The sequence below is a fragment of the Paramormyrops kingsleyae genome, chromosome 3 (genome assembly GCF_048594095.1).
Source record: "Paramormyrops kingsleyae isolate MSU_618 chromosome 3, PKINGS_0.4, whole genome shotgun sequence".
NCBI lineage: Eukaryota > Metazoa > Chordata > Actinopteri > Osteoglossiformes > Mormyridae > Paramormyrops > Paramormyrops kingsleyae.
In genome coordinates this window covers 39613868-39641436 of record NC_132799.1, presented here as the reverse complement: position 1 = coordinate 39641436, position 27569 = coordinate 39613868, and the positions used below count along the sequence as shown (strand labels likewise).

At 41.9% G+C, this 27569-nt stretch overlaps 1 protein-coding gene across 7 annotated transcripts in view; it reads left to right on the top strand.

Moving 5' to 3' along the window:
* Window positions 1-359: 359 nt before the first annotated feature.
* The window catches only part of LOC111834162 (protein shisa-like-1a), a 61670-nt gene continuing 34460 nt past the window's right edge, over window positions 360-27569 (top strand). Inside the window, exons 1-5 of one of the 7 annotated variants that reach the window (XM_072710279.1) lie at window positions 360-575; window positions 15719-15752; window positions 16343-17445; window positions 18006-18173; window positions 18755-18909. The gene's annotated coding sequence lies outside the window, so the exon portion shown is untranslated. Of the gene's footprint in view, window positions 576-15718; window positions 15753-15942; window positions 17446-17575; window positions 18178-18551; window positions 18910-27569 lie in introns of those variants that run through there. The other 6 variants (XM_072710281.1, XM_072710280.1, XM_072710283.1 and 3 more) reach the window with 6 other exon arrangements.

Below are 27569 nucleotides of genomic sequence, written 5' to 3'. Positions count from 1 at the left end.
AAATATCTCGTTCCTGGTTGTTTTTTGCTGCTTTAGCTTCATTTTGATGGTAGGTTCCATTATTGGAATTTGATATACTAAACAAACATGAGAAAATGAAGAAAATAGTAATCGCAGGTCAATAAATGAGGCTGTCATGTTGAAAATGTATCTTAAGCAAAAGACAATCCTATCATTGTGGGTAGTTAGTTGCTGGGAATGTTGTTTGGTAAGATGTTACATGCATCAAATGCCATTATATCCCTTGGACAGGATGTATGGGACCTGTTCTTCAAACATACCCTGAAGTTGCCTGAGAACAGTTCACTTGCCTTTGTCAAGGCCCCTCCAGACAGGACGCGCTCACTGGAGTACTGAACAGTGTGGTGGTGCCATCCTGTCTGGGGAACACTGGAGGCTGCTCTCTACAGATAAGACTGCTGTGTGGCATGTGTGTGCGTGTTTGCACAGGACAGAACATAACTAAAATTAGCCATTAGCTGTCTCCCCACTGTATGGATCAGATCTAATGAATATATCAGACTGAGCTGATCTACCAGAGGGTGATTGAGCTCCCATGCATAGATACTGCTCAGGTAACTTGTGTTTTTGGTGTTTCTGATCTCTAACATTTTCCTGGCCAATTCAGGGTCTTATGGCATTAAGGTACGGTTTACGGTTTAATGATATGTGTTACGTTTTGTTACAGCTGTGGTCTCTTCTAAAATAATCAGACTAAATTCTCCATCCTGAATTTTTCTCATATTTGTTTTAAATTAGTTCAATATCTCCTGAAAACATGACTTGGAAAATTCTGCATTACGAAAATTGCTATTTTAATTTGGCCTGACATACTGTTCTGCCTGTTAATCATGCTTTGGGTTAATTTATTGGTTTCCACTAGGTTAAACCAGGCAGCGAGTGACAACTCACTGTAATATTACTGTAATAACAACAATAATAATCATCATCATCATCATCTATGTATTTTATATTCTACTTCATTCTAGCCTTGTGGAGTGCATTACTTTACAGTAATGTGCTATAAATATTCAACATAGTATTCTATGAATATTCAGTGAAGGAAGTTAGGTATTCTGTATAATTAAACATGTATTTGGTTTAGGAACCATTTTATTTTGCAAGCACATAACATTTTCCATCAGCATGTCAAACAAACATTTACTTTATGTGCTAAGATGTGCACCCAAAAGGAAAAAAATGCATTAACCACCAAAGATCACAAATGCTACCTAAACAAATTGACTTTGGCAAATGGTGATCAACTTCCAGGTCCATGTGCTATTAGTAAGTGTGTAGAGGACATTAGCAAGTGGTCGAATATTCAGTGGCCAGATATACACAGGCATTAGGTGTAGAAAACCAACATGTAAACCAGAGAGACATTACTAGCATGCAAGTCATTAGATGCTTATGACTACATTATTTGTGGTTGTGAACAGAATAACACATACTATGACACAGACTCAGAGCTTTGTGTCTATAAATCAGAAATCCTCTCTAGCCAAAGACGAGGACGCAACACCACTATGTATGAGGCTTGGGTCATAATTAACAAACCAAAAAACTACATCCTGACAGCCAATCGTATCTGCATAGCAACGTAAGCATTTTTTGTGTTGTTGGCTTGCTAGTTAGCAAAGTTAGAGTTAGATACTCGATATTATCGATAAATACAATATTTTTTTCTCATGGATTCTTTTCCAGTTATATCAATATAACTGAAAATGTGTGTCAGTAGTTTTCACTGTTAGTTACGACTAATTCTATTTACATTGGGTCAAACTGCATTATTGGATTAAAAAAAGGACATGAAAAAAAATAAAAAATTCCTTGCAGCTCAGTGACAAGCACACCACACTAAAAGGAAGTTGCACGCAGTATGTTCTCTGCACACACACCTAAACCCCAGCAAAGTAAACATGCCTGTGTTTCTTGCTAAAAAATGTGTAAACTGGTTACTGTTTAAGTTCCAAATGCCGATGGCAGTTCGCAATGGAAGCGTAAACATACAGAGAATTTAGATGCCTTTTGTTATTATTAAATTCCATTATTGCTGTATTGGGCATACATTACTTTCGTTATACAATTATGACCACTGCCTGTGCGCTTTTTGTTTGGGAAATATTTTCTACACCTGTTTCAACTGGGGAAAATAGAAGTTGAAAAGAACACTGTGTCTTGAGTAGTTTTCGCATTTGTGTCATGCGTTGTAAGCACAGGATAAAAGGGGCTTTCACGTGCTAGACTTGCGTTTGATTGCAAAACTTTCTGCCTGGTATCTCTGCCTCTGCCACATAAAACGGATGTTTTGTACAGAGGTTGCACAGGTAGTCCGACTCCTCCAGCATGGTGCATCAATATGTGTCATTGCCAGAAGGTTTACTGTGTCTCCCAGCCCAGTCTCAAGGCCATGGAGGACATTTCAGGAGATAGGCAGTAACTCTAGGAGAGATGGACAGGTCCGTAGAAGGTCCTTAACCCATAAGTAGGACCAGTATCTGCTTCTTTGTGCAAGGAGGAACAGGATGAACACTGCCAGAGCCCTACAAAATGACCTCCAGCAGGCCACTGGTGTGCATGTCTCTGAGCAAACAATCAGAAACAGACTTCATGAGGGTGGCCTGAGGGCCAGACGTCCTCTAGTGGGCCCTGTGTTCACTGCTCAGGACCGTGGAGCTCGATGGGCATTTGCCATAGAATACCAGAATTGGGAGGTCCACCACTGGGTGTCTTTGAATTCAGCCCTCTGTAGATTTATCATTTTCATTTCTATCAAAGATGTGGCATCCTTTCGTTCCTAACACATTACCCAGTCCATATCAGTATATATATACAGCATGATTTTTTTCCCCCATTGAGATCTGATGTGTTTTCAAAGCGTTCCTTTAATTTTTTTGAGCAGTATATTTCTATACAGGTCTTTTTCAACAAAAGTTACAAAATGCTAAGCTAAAGTTCACACAAAAATAAAGTTTCAAAGTATCAATGATTTTCAGAGGTTGACGTCACTCTTGAGCAGCAAGACAGATTGGGATGCGCATACCTGTATCATTTAATTTGTAATGTAAACATGTGCACGGGCCTTGCAAACACTGTGTGATGATACTGAGTGGCTGCTGTGTACTGAAAGTTCCAGTTTCCTCCCTCAGTCCAAAAGCAGAGTAAGCTGATTGCTGTGTCTAAATTGGCCCTGTGATGTGTTGGCACCCGCCGAGGGTTGGTTCCCGTTGTTCCCAGGATAGGTTCTGTGACCCCAGTGGGGGTTAAGTGGTTGTGATGATGGATGGATAAAGGCTCTGGTCAAGATTATAACACCTCTGGTGTTGGGGTCGACACCAACCAGTTTTTAAGTTTAATATGTATAAAAGCACCACATGAATTTGTGTACTGCTTTGTCAGGAACCTCTATTTAAAAAACAAATAATAATTAAAAAAAATCACTAGTTATGGCTTGACCTAGACATGTAAGGCAAGATAAGACCAATTCAGTTTATTTATATAATTCTCTTGAGGCTTATTTTACCATTATTTTTTTTAATTGAAAACGAGAGGTATGCTGTCAAAAGAAAGGTCCAGAAAGCCACACCAAAAATGGTTATGGCTGATTTAAGACACGGGTCGGCACCGACCCGTTTAATTAACATAAGAGATAGGAACAGAAAACTAACATATGACAAAGGTTAAGTTAGATAGCTATAGGCAATTAAGTTAGATAGCTGCTTTTTATTCATGGCAATCCATTTGTAATTGATTCAGCACCCATTAGTTCAAATACAAGAACTCGTGGCCATAGGTGGAAATTAGCGGGAGAACATTTCAAACTGGATTTAAGGAAGCACTTCTTTACACAGCGTGTAGTCAGAGTATGGAATAGTCTTCCTGATAACGTAGTGCAAGCTGAATCCTTGGGTTCCTTTAAATCAGAGCTAGATAAGATTTTAACAACTCTGAGCTATTAGTTAAGTTCTCCCCAAGCGAGCTCGATGGGCCGAATGGCCTCCTCTCGTTTGTATAGTTCTTATGTTCTCATGTTCTTATGTTCTTAAGATCGATGATCCTGTAGTATGAACATATATTGAACTAAAATATATATGCACCACTTTAGATTTTGCTCCCATTTTGCAGCAGCTTGAAAAAATAAATTCCAATAAATTCCACTTCCAAATAAATTTCTGGGTATGCAAAGAGCCAAGAGAGAGAGAGATGTCCTTCAAATTTTGCCAAAAAAGGTTACATTTTTTAATGTATTGATAATCCATCTACACAGATATGACGCAGCGTGTATGTTGAGCAGCTCACTACAGAGATGTTCATTAATATGGGGACAATAAAAGGGGCACTCTAAAATGGGCAGACAACACATTGGCCTATATGCCTCAAGTATTGTAGCACTGTACCATTGGCATGCTGGGTACAGGGATGCCCAGTAGAACTGTTGCCATATTCATGATTGCCCATTTCTCTAGCATAAGCCGCCTCTGCTTTTGGCAGTATGTCCAGCTGGCTTCACAATCACAGACCATGTGGCCTGCATACTCACCAGGCCTGTCACCCATTGAGCATCTTTGGAAAGCTCTATATCAGCACATAGGACAACGTATTCCATCATCCACCAATATCAGACAACTTCACACTGATATTGAACATTTCACAGGCCACCGGCAACAACTTGATCAACTCTCAAGAGATGCAGGTATGTCATGCTGCTACAGGTAAATGGTGGTCAAACCAGATATGAATGTGGGAATCCTCATCCACAACCTTCCTTATTTTTCAGAATAACAGTAACCAAAAGTGAAGTGATTAGTTGCCATTGCTGACACACCACAGCACACAACAACACATGTCTGCATATAACCCATATGTGGCATAGCAGGGGGCAGCTAATTCAGCACCTGCAGAGCAGTGTTTGGGGGAAGTACCTTGCTCTGGGCACCTCAATAGTACTGTTCTGGTAGGGGTTTTGAACCAGCATTCTTTTAACTACAAGTGCACTTCCCTACCCATTACGCCATCGGTGCTTAGAGCCTTCATAATCCATTTAATGTGTCATTTACATTTATTAATTTCTTTTCAATAAAATCTTTGTTTAAGATCAATATTGAGTGTTGCATTTATATTTTGAAGATTCCAACAATGCTTGGATTCTTTTTGCAAATGTCAGTAAGATATCACAGCTTGGAGGGATGACCCACAAAGTTCTGTGGTTCTGATGTTCATCAATATAACCTGTGGACTTTTATCAATGACTCAGAAACACAAGGTATGAAATGCCTGGTGTAAACTGATCTTGTGTTGTGGATGTAGATTGGGGGTGCACTATACTGATGTGTACATTTCACTGCGTGCCAGTGGAAAGCAATCTGTTTTTTTCAGTGAATCAGAAAAGCAACCATTGTGAAAGTTTGCAGATTCATGGTGATTTCCAATACACACCAACAATCTGGAACATGACATGTTCAGTTTACAGTTTTGGTGAACTGGAATGATATTATGGATAAACTTTTTCAGTATTTTACAATTTTTCTATGCCACAGAGACTGTCACACCCTGAGCTCTAAAAACTGATAACTAAAAAAAACATTATAAATTAAGCTGGGAGATAGTCAGGAAAATGTGTAATATAAATATACTAATGCTGATCAAATATTTGAGAAGACCCAGTGGAAGACCATAATATTTGGAAAAGCTGACAGTAAAGTGGAAAGGGATCACCGGGAACACGAGAGATGCACTTGTTCATCACAACAACGACCATGGTTTTGGAAGCCTGAAGACCCAGACAGAAGGCAGAACATTCTGGGGGAGTACTGTCAGGACCACATGTCTACTTGGCAGCACCTAATAATAGTAATAAAAATAATTGCTCTTGTATGAGGGGGTTTCCCAAGATGGACTGGCATTCTGTTCAGGGTGCCGCCGTGTTTCCCGTGATAAGCTCCAGGCTCCTTGTGACTCTGCACTGGATATGTCATTAGGGACAGTTAATTGATGGCTGGGAGATTTTGTTTTTCCACATCCATTGTTCTTGTATATCTGGGGACCATTAATTAATGGTGTGATGTAGTAAAGGAATTTTACAGTGGATAAATGGTTAAGGAAGTTTACTAATGCCAGTACAGTGAAAACTATAGAACAGATGGGTTAAAATCTTACAGGTTCTGTGGACTGTCAGAGAATTACCAATGTGGTAAAGTATACTGTATAAGTTATGAACACTTTAAACTCACACCAGAATTCAGTGAACGCACAGCTGTTATGTGAGGTGAAATTAACAATGCTGGGATGTTTAAATGAAGCTAATCAGACAAGACATCTTCTGGTCATTTTCATGTTAAATGTACTGCATTGATAAGAGAAACACTGCTGAATAGTGTGGAGATGAAACACATTGACAGCAAGAAACAAGGACCAGTGAGCCTTAGGAAAAAGGGAAAAAAAAAGTTATGTAAATTTTACATGGATCTGTATTCTTTATTGGAAATGAGGAACAAACACTTTCTATATATTCCAAGGGGGTCTGCTGATTTCAACCAAGTTGTCATGGAAACACCAACAGGCTTGTCATTAAGATGAAAAAAGTAAATAACCAAATTCTAATTGAAACACCAGATAGTGTAATGATAGTGATAGATTGCAAACATGAGGGTAAGATTAACAAGGTGACAGTGGGAAGTTTAATAATATGAAGAGATGTTTAATTAATGAATATACATTTCCAAAACGTCATTAAAGAGAAATCTAATGCAAAAAATATGAATAGGAAATTTAATTTACAGGTTGTAGGTGTCACGGTTGCGGAGAGGCGAGCTGGAAAGCAGGCGATCGGGAGCCAGGAAGTCGGGTAAACGGGGTTTATTCGAGGAAGACGGGACCGGGGAATTACAACAGGCAACATTAATGACGAGTCTGGGGAAGACTGACTCAGACGAGGACTAAATACAAAAGACAAGCCACGGACAACGAGCCACAGGTGAGAACAATCAGGGCGAAACAGGAGGTAATGAGGTGGGCGTGGCACACATCGGGAGCGGACAGAGCGGGGCGTGACATAACCCCCCCCCCAAAGGCGCGCACACCGGGCGCGCCCGAGAGGAGGCGACGGACGAGACCGGGGAACAGGACCTGGAAGACAAAAACCAAAACATCAACGAGGGACAGGGAACAAGACAGAGACACAAAACAGGAACAAGGACGAAACGAAAGACAGGACACGACAAAGAACAGGGAAGGCGGACAGACAGACCGAGAAGGGAGACACAACAGGAACACCCATAGGTGACACAAAGGGGCCAGGAGTGAACGAAGGAACCAGAGGGGGACGAGGAACAGAGACAGGAGGGACAAAGGGACGAGGAGGGAACGGAGGAGACACAGAGAGAGGAGGAGCAGGGACAGGAGGCAAAATGGGAAAGGGAGGAGGAACCAGGGGAGCCCGAAGGAACCCAGGCGGGCGACGGGCAGCGGCCGGAGGGGCCGCAGGCGAGAGGGAGGAGGGAGCAGGAGGGGACCACCCAGGGGCCAAGGGAACGGGACGAGGGAGTGACGGAGGGGACACGGAGGGAGCAGGAGGGAACACCAGTGCAGGCGGGCAGGAGGGGGAAGCCGCGGCAGGCGGAGGCGCCGTCCGACGCCCAGCCGGAGCAGGGGGGCCCGGAGGCGGCCGACATGGAGCCGGAGGCGGGACCGAGGACCGGCACCGAGGATCCAGGGGGGGACCCGGAGGAGACCGCCGACCCCGAGCCGGAGGACCCGCAGGCAGCCACCGAGCCACAGCCAGGGGCCGAACGGGCGAGCCAGGGGGAAGGGCGGGTGGGACCCGGGCCCGACGCCTATGTCCCCGTCCCTTACGGGACACCGAAAGGCGGGGTCCTGGGGGGCGTTGGCCTTGCCGGAGTAAGGGCGAGGGAATCAGGAGGGAGGACAGAGCCGGGCGGACAAGTGTCAGGGCCTCTAAGGAGGCAACAGGCGGGGCAGCCGGAGCCTCGGGCGTGGCCGCAGGCGGGGCAGCCAGAGCCGCGGGCGTGGCCGCAGGCGGGGCAGCCAGAGCCGCGGGCAGGACTGGAGAGGCGGCCTCAGGCGGGGCCGCGGGCAGGACAGGAGAAGCGGCCTCAGGCGGGGCCGCGGGCAGGACTGGAGAGGCGGCCTCAGGCGGGGCCGCGGGAAGGACTGGAGAGGCGGCCTCAGGCGGGGCCGCGGGAAGGACTGGAGAGGCGGCCTCAGGCGGGGCCGCGGGCGTGTGTCCAGCTGGGGGCGCCTCAGCGGGCGCCGTCATCACTTGGCCAACAGGGGGCGCCTTGGCAGGCACCTCGGGCGTGCGGCCAGCAGGGGGCGCCACGGGCAGAGCGGCTTCCTCCGCTGCAGGCGGAGGCGAAGCCAGGCCCTATGTAGAGCATTGGGGCTGCTTCCGCCAGCTCTCTGCTCCGCTTCTCCCGGCTGCTCGTTATGCGCTGGCTCAGGCGGCGAAGGCATTTCTGTGCCCTCGTCAGCGGGTATCCCTGTCCGGCTGGGCGTTCCCTACTGAGCAGGTCCATGCCCTGGTTAGCCAGCTCCAGGGCTGTCGGGTCTTCCTGGACCTCGGGCTGGGATTGCCAATACACGAAGTCTTGCAGCAGTCCGAGCCGGTGGTGCTCGGACTGCTGCTTCGTGCTTTCAGAGAGACTCGTCATTCTGTCACGGTTGCGGAGAGGCGACCTGGAAAGCAGGCAATCGGGAGCCAGGAAGTCGGGTAAACAGGGTTTATTCGAGGAAGACGGGACCGGGGAATTACAACAGGCAACATTAATGACGAGTCTGGGGAAGACTGACTCAGACGAGGACTAAATACAAAAGACAAGCCACGGACAACGAGCCACAGGTGAGAACAATCAGGGCGAAACAGGAGGTAATGAGGTGGGCGTGGCACACATCGGGAGCGGACGGAGCGGGGCGTGACAGTAGGCTTAAGGAAGACTACAAGACACTCCCTTTGTCAGAGAGCTTCTGCATAGTTGCATCTGCACTTAATGAGCCAACAGCCAATGCAAGCCGAAACAGGGACCCTGGCCCCCGTTCATTGGCCACCTGCCACACTTAACAAGCCAATAGCCAATGCAATCCTGGACAGGGACCATGGTCCCCTTTCACTGGCTACCAGCCACACTTAACGAGCCAACTGCCAATAGGACTGGGACCATGGCCCCATTTTCATTGGCCCCCTGCCGCATTTATGTTAACTCCGAAGACCAGGAATTGTTCATCCTTTCTCCAGTCACCTGTGAGAATGATGGTCCTAGTTCAAGCTGTGATCAAATTAACTAGTCTTTAAGGAGCTGTTGATTGAATTCAGGGGTTTATCTGCTAGGTGACAGTTCTGTTTTGTTCTTCAAAGATGGTTTTAAAGTCAGCTAATAATAAAAAACATAAAAAAATTGTATTAATTGAATGTTGAATAATTAAATTTAACATGAAAAATTAAATTAATTATTAGCAATATAATGATTTATCAGAAAGTGGATTCCCGTTGCATGCACCGCTCAGTTTTAGGGGGTCATCAGATGGATGGAGTGAGTATGGAGTTAATATTTAACACTCAAATTTAACGTACTTATCAACCGACTGTAATTGGTTGTCAATAACAGTTATGAAAGAATAACTAAAAGGTTGCATTGTTTTACTCCACTGTGACCCTCTACAGAGGTTATGGACGATGGGTGGATTGCTAAGTGTATTTATGAAATAAAGAATAAACCAAAGTTTAGGGAAGTATTATGACTGATTGTCACCCTGTGTTTTATAGTAATTTTTAAACAAGTTGCCTTTTTAGGTTTTGCATGATAAAAATATGGAATATTTTGCTTCAGCGCTATAGAAATTATTACTTTCTAACTAAGTGATCTGTGACTACCTGTGAAAAACACTGAAAGATTTGTGTCATTCTTTTAGATTTTGATGCTATGATGCCTTTCATCTATCAGTCAAACAGCCCAAAAATGAAAACAGTACTGTACATGGGCTCCAGGATCAGAAACAGTGTCATAAAATGATCCAAAGTGACATACATCCATCCTAAATAACTGCCTCTACAGTAGAGGATCATGGTGAGCCTGGAGGCAAACCCAGGAAAAACAGGGCTTTGACAAGATGTAAGGCTTTGACAAGATGTGAGGACACATACTCATACACAATGGGAATCATAGAGCCTGCAATACACCTAATTGTATGTTGGAGTTCATCCGTCCATTTTTCCCACACCATTTTCTGAAACTGCTTATCCTATTCAGGGTCACAGCGGATCTGGAGCCTATGGGTGAAAGACAGGGGGCAGCACAGAATGGGGTGCCAACCCAGCACACACTCATAGGCAATTTGATAACTCCAACCTCAGCCTCCCTGGAGTACCCAGAGGAAACCCCACAGCAACACAGGGAGAACATGCAACCTCCACATACATGGAGCAATGGCAGAGACTTGAACTCAGGTCCAAGAGTTGACAGTATTACCCACTGCACCACCATATGTTGGAGTGCAAGAATAAACTGCTATAGTTGTAGGAGATGCACCCAAACATGAGGCCAGCATGCAAACTCCAGACACATAGAGCCGGGGGGGGGGGGGGGGACTGTAGTGCTGTGAGGCTACAGCACTCACTGACATACTCCCATGCAACCCAACTCCAACCAAACGATTCTTATTAAACGTTTCTTGTTCTGCTATTGATTGACACTTCCTGTACCATCAAAAGCAATATGATGCATTTGAAAATATTGGGAATTTGCATTATTTGGTGCATTTTTCCCGATCAAGTGTTGATCATGATATTGATTTACTCAACGAGATAACCATAGGCACATTGACATGGTTAGAAGCCGCTGGGTTGTTTGAGTTGTCAGTGTCCTCGTATTTTCTATGATGGTGCACTTGCTGACCAGAGTTAGCCTGTGCGTTAAAGTGCCCTTGCAGATAACACATATATTCTCTGAATGAGAAAAGATAGAATGAAAAATCATATTACAAATACAGACACTGGGTTATTCCATAGCTGTAACATGCCCATAAATTAACAAACAATTTAAAATCCATAAAGCATGGTATGTGTGATCGGAGAGGGAAATGCTGTCAGTAATAGCAAACAGGATCTTTAGGGCATACTAGTAACCTCACTCAACTGAACTGAAAAATCTTCCATCTATTTTCAGTTGTTAGCAATAAGACAGCATTCATCTATCCATTTGCCACTGCTTATCTGGGATCAGGTCACAGGGGCAGTAGTCTGAACAGAGATACTCAGACCTTCCTCTCCCCAGCCACCTCCTCCAGCTCCTCCGGAGGGATACCAAGGCATTCCAGGCCAGCTGTTAGATGTAATCTCTCCAGAGTGTCCTGGGTCAACCTTGGGGTCTCCTTCCATTTGGATATGCCAAAAATACCCTCCCAGGGAGGCATCCAGGGGGCATCCTAGATAGATAACTGAAATACCTCAGCAAACTCCTTTTGATGTGGAGGAGCACCAGCTCAACTTTGAAACCCTTTCTAAATGTCCAAGCTCTTCACCCTCTCTCTAAGACTGAGCCCATACAGCACATTTCTGCCACTTGTAGCCACAATCTAATTCTTTTGGCCAGTAGCAATTAGACTGGAACAAACAGCAATTAAACATTTGACTATCCAATCATCCTGGTCTTGGTCATGGCAAGTCTGGAGCTGAATCCAGGCAGCACAGGGCACAAGGCAGGGGAACACCCTGTGTGGGATGCAAATCCATGGTACAGTATAGCACACGCACACAATCATACGCTACAAGTAATTTAGAGATGCATATCTTCTCACAGTGGGACAAAACCCGCATGAGAAATTTTAGCTAACAACGACAAAAGTTTTTAATTTTACATCCTATACTCAGATTTAGTTTCACTGAAACTTTTTATGCACTTTAATGTGCGGTTTTTGGTGACTTGAATCTCATTAAAATGTCTAGCTAGTGTGAAGGTAGACAAAGAAATATAGTTGTAGAACAGAATATTTCTGGTGCATCTTTCTGTCCATCTTTGTGAGGTGCCATGCCAGACACTTCAATCAAGGGCCATCCAGAAATAGGCAAATACTGTCGACTTGGAGGCAATTTCAGTGCAGCCTAAACTGTGATTTTGGATACCATCCCTTTAGTACCTATACAGTGGGGACCGGCCCAGACACAAGAAGATCATGCCTAACAATAGAGGCAGTGAAACCCACAAACCCACATTTCTACCCCCACATACTTCCCACACCACAAAGTCCTTCAATGAGATCAGCTGTCTGATAACAGTCCAATTATCTCTACTGAGCCATGGTGACGAAACAGCTGCTCATGCTTCTATGCACTATGCTGCTTCAAACAGGTCATTCCACCTAGACAAAGCCCCATTCATGTGAAATTATTTCCTTTTTTGTGCCAATTAAAACATTGTCAGAAGTAAAAAAAAAAATGTTTTGGTCAACCTTTGGGGCACACATTGGAATAGACCTCTCCCACATGGGCAGAACAGAGCCACAGTTTAAACAAACTGCCTTTTTTCAAAAGCAAGACTATTAATATAATAAGAACCATAAAAATGGAACCACAGGCCCTTTAAATGGCAAACAGAAATCAGTGCACACCAAGAATTTCCAAATATACCCTGGGCTGACCATTTTTAACCCTAGAAAACAAACAAAGCTAGCTAGATTTCAATACCTGAGGCTGGTGTAGGCATCATGCTAGTGATCAATCACCATGGTAACATGAGATCATCCAAACCCAGCCATACGCCATTGTCTGCCTACTGCCAGCACATAAAGCCCATGAGAAGAGATTGGTGATGTTTCTTAGACAAATTCATCCTAGAATATCTTTTCAAACCTTAATCTTATACTAAAATGTCTGATAAGAACTACAAAAGCAGTCATTCTTCTAGAGTTAATAATGCACAGCTAGGTGATAATGTTCTTACCTCTAGGGACCCAGTCCAGCTGAAAGGTTTGAATAATCAACACCTTTGCTGCTTGTAAGTGTCAAGACCTGAGTGAGCCCTTCTGCACAAAGCTAAAAGTATTCTCATCTAGTACAAAACAACGGCAGGCATCATTAATTCCCTGACAAAGAGCCAGGATTAACTGACAAACCTTGACATGAGAAGAAATGTATAAGATACCAGAAAACAAAGATATACCCAGACATACAGTTTACTTCCTACACAGAAACGAACGAAAGCTCAGAATTATCTTTCTCAAAGACATCTATAAATATCTATCCTAATTTTAAACAAATATTAATGGGAATAACACACCTGTTGATTTCATAGTCATATTTTAATGACCCAGTGACAATGGATTTAAGGGGAAGGCTACAACTCAATTTAAATAAACATTTAATATACATGGTTCCAGACATTACTCAAAATTTGCCGAAACAAGTATGCATACGAACAAAGTATGTTTAATATATATATATATATATTTTAAATACATGGCATTTTTGTTTTTTTAATAATTTCTATGGATGAGAAAAAATGTCATGTTTGGCCATTATTCTTAGTATTACAATGCTTACAGTAATTTTTTATTCATATCACATCTTATGATGCATAATTATATCCATTCAATTATTTTCTTTAATTGATTACACAGCAGCATCATGGTGGGCTGGAGCCTCTCCCAGAAAGGATAGGACACGCGCCAGTTGAAAATAGGTCGACACTCCAAAAGACAGTGAAAATGAAACTGACATTTTTATGCAGCTGTCAGTTATGTAGCGTGACTTACGGGACTATGTGTATTTTATTACATTACAGTATCTTATCAGTCGCAACACATGTGGCTTCCGATGAAACGTATTCCAGTTACTGAGGGATGACTCATGCAGGTGCTCTCTGTGCAGTTGATTCATTGTTATGAGTGAACTAGGTCTTGTTTTTCTCAAAATGATATTACGCAGTAGCTTGGTGTATGACTTATTTAGTAACCACGGATGGAATACTGCTAGCCAAATAATTCACTCCACTGTTATTATAAAACACCAAATTATCTATAGCAACTGGTGTGACTGATATATCAAGAGCGTGGAAAGACTTTTTAGGGATAAGCCTTGGATCAGGCAAGCTTAAACTGAAGGCAGTACTCCGCTTTTGCTGAGAGGATAAGATTTTATCTTACATTTTCTCATTTCTGATGTATTTTACCAACATAATGCTGTTGATAAAGAGTCGCAGTCTTCTGATTCACTTCAGAATTTCAATCTCCATTTCAGGTTCTTTTAATTTTATGGATTTCAAGGCTGGCCATAATTTACAGAGGGTATGAAGCAGGTGTTAAACTATTTGTTTGATTGATGGGTGTGAATGGTCCCCTTCAGTATTTCCACATCTCTCTGAAAGTAATGCACTGCAGTACTTTTACTCATACCTATATTTTAATTTTCTTCAGTATTTCAGTCAAGTTTCTCTCCCTTCCTGTATAATCTTTGTGTCATTTGACCCCATTAAAGTGCTTCAAAAACACAATTTAAACATTATATGACAGGAGTAACTGTTTCATTTTCTTAAACTATTTCTATGAGCATTTTGTCATGAGCTGAAATGCAGGTTAATTAACAAAGGACAGTCTCTCTAACGAGTACTGAATTCATTATTAATGGTACAAAAGTTGATGTCCTAAGACATGTTTTCTTTGTTTGAGGAGGTATTTTTGAAATGATGATCAGAAGGGGTTTCCCCTTCACTGCATATAGACGATAAGCTGTAAGAGACAGCTTTTCTTGTCCTTTCTGTTATGTCCCATCTGTCACTGCAAACAGCAGTGGCAGTCTGGACATGTGCATCGTGTCACCACAACACCAGAGGAAGCCATTCATTCCTCAGAGGCCAGGCCAGCATGGCCCTGACAGGGGTCTTCTCCCAGCTACCTTCCCGTTGCCACATCCCCTTTCTGCCATCACTCGCCAGGGTCTCTGCAGCAGATCGTTTCCTGTGTTCTTGTACAGATGGTGATTGTATATATCCAAGATGGTGTCCTAGCCCAGTCTCACCTCGGCCCCTCTGATGTATTATATTGGCGGGATTTTACTTGGGCTTTCTGGAAAAGTCTCACAGCAACAGTGGAAATGCAGTTATGTAAGACAGAGAGATGGATAGATGAATGCATGACCTGTTCACAGAATGCAAATCACTTCAGCACTTGGTCCACTGTATATTTAAATCTCATAGTTTGATCTATTTCAATCCAGCAAAAATAAGGAAAAGCTTGTACATTTGTACTAATAAGTATGAATCCCTTTACTTTATAATCTGTGAAACCTATCAAAATAATTTTTTTTCCATCCATCTGTCTTCCAACCATTTATTATAGTTAGGGTTGTGGGGACATTTCATTTTGTTTTTATTAATTAATCTCTCAGGTAACTTTTTAGCAGTTAAAATAGATGAAAAGTTTTCTGATATAATTATAACAATTCTTAACACTTGGGTTTAATACATGTAGAAAATTAAAGCTGTTTCATTAAGATATTTCAGATTTAAGTGATTTATTCAATCAACAGCTTAATCAAGTCTCGTCAGTGAAGATCTCAACAGGAAATCAACATACGCAATGTACTGGGAGGTCTGGAGCTGTGAATCATTGACTGCTCTCCAGTTTTTGATAATTAAGTATGGTATCAAACTAACACTAAAAAAGTGTGGCATGACTGGAATGAATTCCAGATATGATGACTCTCTTCCAGAACTGGCAGGCCTGCACCTGCAGTCATTGTAATGGTGAGTAACCGAAAACAAGATTTTCATCATTTCATAGTTATTGTAAAAGTTTTAAATTTAATTACAAAACTAGAACCCATTATGCTGAAATGATCTGCTCTGACATGACTAACTTAGCTTACTCTGTAATTTGTAGACATTGTATTTCTTCAAAATCCCACATTGGTGCCTGGTTCCTGAGATGCTGGAACTACAACATCTGGTACCAACAACATGGTGGAAATTGGCTACATCACTAATATTGCCCATTCTAGATCTCTGTTGAAACTTTAATTAAACCACTTGAGCCTGTCTGCATGCTGCATATATTGAATCTCAGCACACGATTCTCTGTTTGCTGGAGCAGACTCTCAGGATCAACGAGCAGATGTACCTAATAACATGGCCGCTGAGTGTAGCTATCCTTTGGCCATGACTCAAATCTGTGTACCTGTGAACAGTTGTGTGTCACCAAAGCAGAAACTCACAGTTAAAAATCCAAAAATGCTTTGGAAAGTCATCTCGACGTGCTGATGCAACATGCTTGCAAGGATGATAGAAAGACAGGGAAAAAGACATTGCTTCCTAAGACATCACGGTGCTTCTTTCAGTCACACGATGGACAGAAGGAAAACTGAATATAGCAGGACCACAGCGAATCACTCATCGAAGGCAAATACTTGGACTGTGTGTTACTCCAGAGGTAACTTGTACAACAGAGTTGACTCATGGTTAGCCATTGCTGTGTGGCATCACTTTGGTTATCCATGCTCAAGTCTCTGGGGAAATTAGAAGTGTGGAAACATGAGGGGTATTTTCTTCCAGAGTAATTATAGTAGATATCGATAACTGGAAAGTGGGTTACAGCAGGGGAACCTTCGGTCCAATCACTGCTAGTTCCATGTAGTTGTACCTCGCAAGCAACTAACCAATAATGTGCAAAGAGCTAAGAGGACCATCGATCAGGTCTCTTGGAGAAAAGCGTAATTGCAGCGCAAAAAAAATTACAACTGCTCTGACTGCAACCGATTACAATGGAAGTGTTGAAGATTTCTGTGGTTCAGAGACTTGTGCCATGTCTAGCATAGAAAAAATATGTGGTGCTGGTAACAGTAGCTTAACTTGAGCACAGCCTGTGTGAACCTTATGTCAAACGATGCCTTTTTGCAGCAAGGAGAGGGTTGGTGGCCATGGAAACTAAACCACCATGTTGATAAAAAAATAATCATTACACTTTTAGAGAGGGAACAGAATAGCACAACATTGATAGTATCACAATATCTTGTGAGCAGTGTGCTGTTTATGCTGTTTAGAAGGGCAATACTTCAACAGTGGTCTATCTCAAGGGCCTGACAGCCCATTAGCGTAATTAGCAGGTACGTGTACACCTTCTCTCTGCTGACTAACTGCACTTCCCATTCTGTTCTCAGTCGGCATTAACTTCACTAACAGTTTATCTCTGAAATGAATAGCATGGAGGGATGCAAACACAGACACGTTTCCCATTTCGTTTTCACACAGGGATTTGCGAGGAACCCTCAGGGGGTTAACAAACGATGAGAAGCGTGACATGGGAGAGCAAGCAAACAGATGGAAAAAAAAACGATAAGCCGCAATTAAATTCTTGCATTAATTTACTGATCGATGCACAGGTTGAAAGCTGTCTTCCACAGTGCCCATGATGATAAGAACAAAGATCAAAAAATCAAACACAGTAAGTCAGCCACCAATTTGTCTTTCTGTTCTAACAAGCCTCACTGTCTACCTCATCAGAGGGACAAGAGCCGGCTGCTGCTGTTTCAGATCACAGATTTTTTTTTTACAATACAGATATATGGTATATTTTATATTGTCATGGTTATTGTTTTGTTTTTACTATTATGTACCACAACGTAATTTATAATCTGGGATTATGATCATACTCTAATTTTTAAAGAAATTAATTAAATTAACAGCATTTACACAGTTTTTTTGGGAATGGACTTAATTATCGTTGCATAATAGGCGTGAAGCAAAATGTATCTGGAAAAGGAAGGTCTGCACTAGGGGTCATCACTGACTTAACTCCATGTTTCTTCAGTGACCAATTATCAAGTGTGTGGAGCTGCCTGGGTATGGTGTGAGCCTGTGAGGTTCAGACCTGTATAGCTGACAGACGTCCCCGCATCTATGACAAATTGTAGCTAGAAGGTGGGGTGGAGGGTCTTTGCCTGCTGTGGTACCATGTCTGTCACCTGTCTTCTGAACCCCCAACCCCCCCTCCTCCCTGTGTAGGTGACATGCAGGAGCCTGGAGCCAGCTCTCCATGATGTTATTCCTTTCAGTGACCTTAGAGCGTGTGATGAACAGGAGCTCTGGGGAGGGGGCAGAGGTCGTCACGGAGACAGAAACCTGTAGCTGAAGTGCACGTATAAGTAATGGGCAAGGATTTGGTGGTGGGAGGCAGGTACTGAATGCAGCTTTCATTCTGTGTTTGGAAACACACATCAGCTAGTGAAAACACTGGCTGCAGGTCGGGGCCACGTCCCTCACCTAGCTCTCCTCTCAAAGTCCTCTTTCCCTGGGTTCCTTCAGGGCAGATAGCAAAGCAGCTCTCAGCTTTCTGGCACAGACATCAGGTCCAGGCTCCTTGTTGGAGTAGGGGCAGGCTTGCAGGCTTTTGGGGGGGGGGGGGAGGTGGTTGGCTGGCTGGGTTGCCAGAACGGGGAGCCGCTCTTTTTGTGTAGCAACAGTAACCCTGTGACTCTGCTGGCAGCACATAAAAGGCAGGCTTGCGTACCCACGCGCGCAGACACACACACGCTCGCACACACAGACACGCACACACGTGTGCATGCGCTCAGAGAGGCGCTCGCACTGACACTGCCGTACACACAGCCCCCACCCCCTTACTTCCCTCCCTCATTCACTCACTCAGCCAGTATTGTTTTATCTCCCTTGCTGAGCTCCAGCCGTTCAGATCCTGTTCAGTGGACTAAGGACTGACTCTTGACTGCATGTTACTCTCTGTCCTCCTTCCACAGTGGTTTTCCTCAAGTTTTTTGATTCGACTCTGCAGAACGGGGATGTTCACGATGTCCCCAGTGTGGCTGATGGACTGTCACAGGAGTGCAGCAAGAGGGGACTGGCAGGGACACAAGTGACAGAAACGACGATTCCCTCTCCGGCACTTGCAGAGGTAAGTTCACAAAGCTGCTTATAATGACTTTTGAACGAAGCTTTCCAATTTCTCTGCAGGACAACCTGATCTTTAAGCTTCGTTAGAAATATCTGACAAGTGCAGACACATGTTGTGTCCCTGACATGCCCGGTGCCTAGTCCATTCCTATTTGGATCTCCCCCCTTGAAAGCTGTGAAGGCTCTCTGCTGATCCTCTTCTTAACAGCTCCAAGTTTCATGTTATAGAAGCTGCAAAACCCCTGTGGTTCAGCCTCATTGCCATTCTTCTGAAGCCTATAATTTGCTTTAATTTGAGTTGTAGCTTAGGTCTCTAAGCATATGCTGCATAGCAATTAGGCTGGACTGGCATCGGTAACCGGGAGACCAAAACTTGGGTATGATAGATGGGGTTCTGCCGAAAAATCCCAAGCTTCTTTGCTCAATCAAAGACAATGTACTTAATCATGATCATTAATAATCCAAGCCATAAAATGTGCATGAGAGAGTATTTTCAATCTATTTTTTAAGTCTGGATAGTGACTTTTACCATCCAAGGAAAGATTCTACCTGCTTTATGCGGTTCTTCTGTAGTGAAAATCCTCACCAATTTAAATAAGACAGTGAAAGGTAGCAGATATTTCAGACAAAACTCCTGAGCAATATTTATTGACTGGAGCTGATTAAAATGAGCTGATTACTGCCAACTATCAGATATTATGGAGAATCTCTCGCTTTTTTTGTTCTAGATAATGACAAGCGTTGACCACAGACTGGTACAGTACAATGGCATTCAAAGTATTACGGAAGCAAAAAAAAATCCAACTTATTAAGTATTAGTTTACTTTAGATGAATAACCAATAACCAGAACATTTTTTCTTATGTTTCTAAAAGTAAAAGCATCAATTAAGCATTGATTAGGGAATAGAGTTGGTAAGGTTTGTTTTATGGTGAAAGTGAAGAATATTGTTTCTGAGATGGCAGTAACAGAATATTGCATTGTTTAACAAAATAATTGAATCCAAGTTAAAAAATAAGGTTAAAATAAATATATCTAGTGATGCATTTGTACTTTGAGTTTTGTTTTTCTGATAACTGGACAAAACCCATTTTCATGATATTGATTATCTGAATGTGAGCAGCCTCTTTGTATTCAGCACTGGTTAGGTGTGAGAGTACATTCCTGAGCGCAATTTCTAAAGAACCCCTTTGATAATCAATCAAAATCAGTCTTACACTTCTGAACTCATGGATTAGTGGCCACACTCACTGTTTCATTCTAGCTTAAGTGCTGATTTGAGTTCCTGTTTGATTGGCTAAAATAATTTAGAGATTCAGGAATACTACTGTCCCCAGAAGGAAAATTATATATTTATATATATATATATATATACACACGAACACACACATATATAATGTTAAATAAATGTATGGAAAGGAATTGAAAAAACAAAAAACAAAGTTTATTGGACAGGCACTAAACTGATGAATGCACTTATTACATTAAATTTCATGGATAGATGATGTCATAGGTTAGCTTGGTGGTAGACCCTAATCTGTGGAAGCTGAAAGTTTTGCAGTGTCCTCCAGAGGGGGGTGATTTCCTATGTTTGGCGGCTTGTTAAATGTATGTGGTAAGAGGTGCCCAAAAACAATGTAATTTAACCAGGCTTTTAAATGTTTTATTTTGTATTTACTCGTGCTCAAGTTTAGATGTGCCCACCCCCTGCAGTAAAACCCAGATAACTGGAAGCTAAATTTATTCAGTGAAAATCCCAACTGTCATCAGCGTCAGGTGAGAAACAGGCTTTCGAGCCAAACGAAATGGCAGATTTGGTATCAAAGCAGAGCACACTGCCCTGTGTGGAAGGGGGAGGGCTGAAGATGTCTGGTGGAAAATGATAATTAGAGGAACAGCGCATTCAGCTCTTAAAAGGGACAGAGAAATGACATGTCTATGACATGCGATTGTGACATGCGATTGCTGATACAATAGAAGGTGCTTGGTAAAGGAGCTTCATTAGAGCACAGTTGTAGTGTGATTTAGCAGGCCAGCCTAAAAAGGGCTCCTGGATTAGTTAGAATAATGTATTGTACATCAACATGCATTCCTCCCTGTGTTATTTCATCTAGTATAATTACAAAATGATCCATATTTATATAATAAATGTGCCAATAGTGTGCATGTGTGAGTGAATGGTGTGTGTGTGTGCCCTGCGATGAGTTGATGCCCCATCCTAGGTTGTTCCCAGCCTAGTTCCCATAGCCTCCGGGATAGGCTCCGGAACCCCTGAGTAGATGGATGGATGGATGGATGAATGGATGTGCCAATAGAATTCTGAAATTTCTTTTTTCCTCACATTAATTTAAGAGGGTTAAAATGTGTTGATCTCTTGTGCTTAGAACCCTTTTTTGTAAGCTAAGATTCCATGATAGACATGATGCAACTTTTGTCCCCTTTCTTAATAGCTTTTTTCAATAACATTTAAGAAAAGAAGAATATTTTCTGAATATTTCCAAAGGTAATTAAATCAGAATTTACGTAAACTCTTTAAATCTTTTTCCTCACAGTGTAAATGAGGCCTGGCTGATTTAATAAGATTCTAGCAGGTCTGGTTCTACTCATACTTCTTTATTTTTACTCACCAGCCTACTTGTAAAAAACATCAAAAAAGTCCAGGCTTAGAAATCTCTTTAAAATAGGAAATTGGATCACTGTGAGAACTTCGACCAAAGTGCTTCAAGCATCAGTAAGAAATGATTCCCAAAAAATTTCAATTCTACAAATGTTCAAAAGGGATGGACTGGCAGCATCCAGCCAACAGCATTTTTTATTTCACTCTTTACGGTCACTCTGCCCTTTTCTGAGACTCTAGACTCCACACCGTGACACTTTGCAGAAACATAAGCTCAGTTCTGGCTTCATAGTCTTTTCTGCATGCTGGTTATCTTCTGCAAGTCAACACACCTTCATTATGATTAAGACCTCCAGCATTGAGGATTTAATTTTGTCTCTGTAACAGTTAGAAAGAATTAAACAGTCATCCAGATGAAACTGTCCAGTGCAAGACACTGGTCAATTCTGTGAAATGTGGCAGAAGCTTCCGTTTCTTTTAGTGAAATGAAGCTGACTGACGTGCTGTGTGATGTGCAAAGGCTGGTTTCTGGTTTTTAGGACAGAGATACTGATTTCAGGATTCTAGAAGCAGAGGTCTTATTTCTGCAATCAAAAGGCATTTGGTGTAGAAATAAGATGTGCAAGTAGGTCAAACAGAAATATAAATAAACTGGTAAAAACAACAGAAGAAAAATGAGTGTTTTGCAAGTTGGGGAACATGAGAACGGGGAAGTCTCAACTGTGAGATGATCCTGACAATCGACAATCTGTAGTGATAATGATGTAAAGGGGAAAACTGCTGTGCACTCTAATGGAGAGGTGTCACCTGTTGGACAACAGGGCCGAAGAGTCCCAGGAAAGAGGCAATTATGTCAAAGGAGTCATTGTTGGCAGAGTGTTTCACCATTGGGCCCTTGAGCAAGGATGAGACTGGCTGACCCTGCTTTCTCAACTGAATATTGCTTTGGATTAAAGCATCTGCTAAACAAATAAGTGTGATATAATAAAAAAAAAAAGCTCAACAACTTCTCACATGAATGTATCAAGATACTACAGCCGTGCAAAAAAAATTAAGAGAACACAGCACAATTTTTTATTTCACTCATTTCTCAATTTATGGGTGTGCGTCTGTGAACAATATATATATATATATATACATACATATATAACGGTCATCTCTGACATTAGAATGTGGCTTCCGCCTTTTACCTGGCTGGTTTCTGGTCATTCCCAGTGTCTCCTGCTTCACCTTATTTTTGTGTACTGGTATACTGCTGTCTTAGAAATTTTGAACCTGAAAGCATCCTGCTACTCAGTGTATCCTTCAGCCAGCAGAACCACAACTAAACCATGATTTAAAAATGCAGATCTGTTTAAAAATATAGAGTGGTCTCAATATTTTCCACGGCTTTATCAAACGACATTCTCACAAATGCAGAATATGAATTGTGCTTGATCTTAATAATATTATATAATGATTCATGTAATTTGTGAACAAGCATTACACCATCAAGTCATTGCTGAACTTGCCCCTTTTCCACCTTCTTTGATGTTCCATACTGCTCCTCCTGTTTACCGTTCCACACATACTTGGTGAACGATGGGAAGGCTAAATGGGGAGACCTGCTGGGGACACAAGCCTATTAACCCTGAGTGCCTACTGAATGCTCGTGTGCTGGTAAGACTTACAGTTCCGTATTCATGAGATTTACAGCAATGCATTATGGGAGAAAATTTGCAAGGAAATGGCTCATTTTCCAGGTATTTCTAATTCAAGCTTTTGTCACTAATGTATAAAGATACGTATATATAAACTGAAATTAAGTGAGCTTAACTACTATAAAAAAAATTCTAGAATACAGATGGAAAGTCGACACAATGCCAATAAAGTGAATAAAGATCAAAGAAGCTCCTATCCGATGAGGAGTTAAAAGACAGTGTCCCTACATATTTAGTTTGGTCATCCTGCAGAGCAAATCTAAAAATGACAATGATGTAGTGTTGAATCACATGACCTGGCACCTGTCCTAAATGTAGCAGCGATGGTTTGGAAGGCGTTTGACCAGAGAGTGAAGGAAAAGAGGCTAATGGGTGCTCAGCAAATGTGGGAGATCCTTCAGGACAGCTAGAAAGGAATCTCAGAAGGTACTGTATCCCACTTCATAAAACTGCCATATAGGAGACAGAAGTGTCAGCCAGTCCCTGGAGTATTTGGGGTTAAGGACCTTGCTCAAGGGCCCAATGGTGAGATCAGTCTGCCGACTAATGGATTTGAACTGGTAACCTTCCAAGTCCCAGTTCACACAGCTATGCCCCAAACAAGTTTTTTTGTTTAATACTTTTTTGGTCAGTGCATAATTCCCTATACAGTTTTGATGTCTTTATAATTATTATAAGATGCAGTGAAAAGTGCAAATAAGCCTTTATATGGGTAGGTGTGTCCAAACTTTTGATTCATTCTTCATTCATGAGTAAAGAGGGGGGACATGCTCTTAACACGCCCCTCATATGTTAATCAGTTTTAAGTGGGACAGAAATAATTCTGATGTTGCAGTGTGGACATGGCAATATGTAAATTTTTTATATTCCTAGTCCTCCAAGGGAGTATTTGGAGACTTTATTGCAACATTGTATTTAAGTAGGTCATAATTTGCCTGGCTGTAATAAACATGTGTCCCTTTTCATTTTGCTTCAGCACTCTTTGGTTTAAAGGTTCGTTAGGATTCACACACAGGGCTTGAGATCTGTGTTAGTTACTGTCTTAGTCATAGAGGGGGTCTTGAGAAATGGTTCAAGTCCTCTGTCTTGGAATAAGATTTCATGCCAAGTGTTTTTTCAGCAGCTAAGATTCCTGTGCTGTTTGGAGAGAATTTTCCATGAAAAACCAAGATTGAGCTAACAAGCCTTACCTGGTGTTATGTGGTGTTACCTGGTTATGCTCTGTCTTCTCTGGTCTAATGTTCAGTGGCTCTGCACAAGGTGCAGTGTTTTTGGGCTATACACTGTACCTTTTCAGAGAGTTTGGCTCTTAAATTTCTTGGAGGAAACTGAACTATCTACAGAAAAAAATATGCAAGACAGCAAGACCATACAATAGTAAATATCACTGAGCAATTCTGGTTCAAATGTTCCACATAATCTTACACCATGTAGATGTTTTAACCAATAATCTCCAAATCCCTTTGACACCTCTAGAGCCAGTGAAGGTGATGAATTGAGATAGATTGTGGGAGTCAGTGAAGGTGATGGATTGAGACAGATTGTGGGAGTCAGTGAAGGTGATGGATTGAGACAGATTGTGGGGAGCCAGTGAAAGTGATGGATTGAGATGGATTGTGAGGAGCCAGTGAAAGTGATGGATTGAGATGGATTGTGAGGAGCCAGTGAAGGTGATGGATTGTGACAGATTGTAGGGGACCAGAGAAAGTGATGGATTGTGACAGTGAAGCCAGTGAAGAAGCCCAGTAAAAACTTACCTCTGGGTGCACTGCAGCCTTTTCATTTCATCCTGACTCCTGAGGTCAGGTTGTCTTAAACACAGAATTTTGAGAAAAAAAGAGCTTCCCCCATCCAGAAGTTAGGAATGAATAGAGAATTTTCAAACTAAATGCACTCAGAAATTTACATCAATTCACCTCACATATGCTGTATGTTTTGTACTGACAGGACATATATTGTGTATTCCTTACAGCTGTACGAGTTCTGCTGACGGGCATAAATAAATCACTCAGCGCACCAATGCTGTCAAAATGTCATAGAAGTGGTATAAGTTCTGCTGTCTAACAAAAGCTCCATCAATGAAATAAACACTTTGGGGTAGCGAGTGAAAGTGTGATTGTTTCAAATCATGATCAATCATTTGCAGAAACTACAGGCAAGTAGTCTAAATTGGCCCTATGGTAGTGCATGTGCGTGTGAGTGTGTGCGCCATGTGGTGTGTTGGTGATGGCCCAGGGTTGGTTCCCGCCTACATCCATTGTTCCTGCGACCCCAGTTGGGATTGAGCGGTTTCTGAAAATGGATGGATGGATGGAACATGCAAGCAAAATTCTTTCGGGAATTTTTTTTGCCCTACTGGGTATTGCTCAGTAATCTATGGTCACCCATAGATAAATGAGAAAGCATCATCCAGGAACTAATCAGAACCCCGCAGTCATAGTCAGCCATAGTCATAGTCATGGTCTCCTAACAACCAGATCAGAGCTTACAATGCAGTGTTGGTGATCTGCTATAGGTTTTTTTTTTAATGAAAAGTAAAACATAGCCACTCTCATCTGAAATACAGAGAAGGGTGAACTAATTTCAAAGGGCTTTAAAATGCAAATAAGACCATTTTTTACTTCTTATCAAAAGAAGTATGGTGTTGTAGCATGGCAACGTTTTTGAACAAATTAGGTGTTTTTTTAATGAACCTGATTTCTTTTCGTTCAGCTCACCAATCGCTCTTGAAAAGATTCCACACCAGTTCACTGAACCTCCTAATGACTGTTTCAAAAGGCAGCACACAGTGATATGCTCATTTAAATAACTATCAATGGTGTTACCGTTACCCCAGGCTCAAAGGCTGGACAGTAGATATACACTAAGAAATCAGTTTAGAATTTACTTTTTATACCTTGATATTAAGCAAGCAATGAATCAGGCTGTTAGGCGAGTCACGGGAGATCAGTTGGTTGTTATTGTCAATTTTAATTTTATTTTCTGTTTTCTAATCTTTCTTTCTCCATATCTGTCTGCTGAGACAAGATAGTAATGTGTTTTCAATGCATTTGTGTACATGTTCCCATGAAGCTCTTTGGAGAAATAGACATCACCTGATTTAAATGTCATGATTTTTTATGTTTGTTTTAACACTTAAAATTGCTTTATCCCATATAATTTTATACATCACATATAAAGCAGGCTGGGTTATATCCTATATAAAGCTCCTCTGCTTTGTCAAGTTCTTTTAACACTTACAACCAGATGGATTTTACTTGCTCAGGTAGCCATTTTATTCAAGACATCCCCACACACCATTTCTACAGCTGGACATTTTATAGTAAAAGTACAGCACTCAAATGTAGTAAAGTAGCTAAAGTGCATATTCAGCTGTGGAAAAAATTGAGACCACTCTATATTTTTAAACAAATGCATTTTTAAATCAGTTTAATTGTGGCTTTGCTGGCAGAAGGCTATGCTGAGCAGCAGGATGCTTTCAGGTTCAAAATTTCTAAGACAGCAGTACACTAAAATAAGGTGAGGCAGGAGACACTGGGAACGACCAGAAACCAGCCAGGTAAAAGGCGGAAGCCACATTCTAATGTCATTGATGACCGTTAACCTATCCGACAGTTTCTCGTGAATCGTAGGATGACATCAAGTCACCTACAAAAGGAATGGGAAATATTGGAAAAAGTGCAGATGTGAAGTGCACTGCTAGGACAGTTCATATCAGCTTCCTACAAGCAGGACTGAAGATCCATAAAGCAAGGAAGAAGCCATTCATTAATGAGAAACAGAGAAAAACCAGGCTGCAGTTTGCAGAAAAATATATATTATTCACAGACGCACACCCATTAATTGAGAAATGAGTGAAACAAAAAATTGTGCTGTGGTCTCTTAATTTTCTCTGCTCTGCGGCTGAAGTCTTGAGGTTTAGGTCACCTCCTGACCCTAAAGAAAAACACCAGCTCCAGGCTTCTCAGTATAAAGTATTGTGTTGGCAAGTAGGCGAGTGGGGAAGCAGGCGAGTTGAGCCGATAATACGGGCAAACGGGGTTTATTAGGAAATCCACAGAACAGCAATAGACGACCATCACACTACGACAATGACGGATCTGGGGAACACTGACTCAGACACGGACTAAATACACAGGATACGCTGAACAGAACAGGCAACAGGTGAATACAATCGGGAATTAACACAACGTAAGCGTGGCACACACTTGTTTTTTTGTATCTTCAGTAAATTCTGACATATGTTCCTTCTTTACTTGGTTTATCCAAGGACTTATCTTCTTTGAAATGCAAACCCACATCATGCAGGCATCTTGGCAGCCTGGTGACTCTGTGGGTAGCTCTG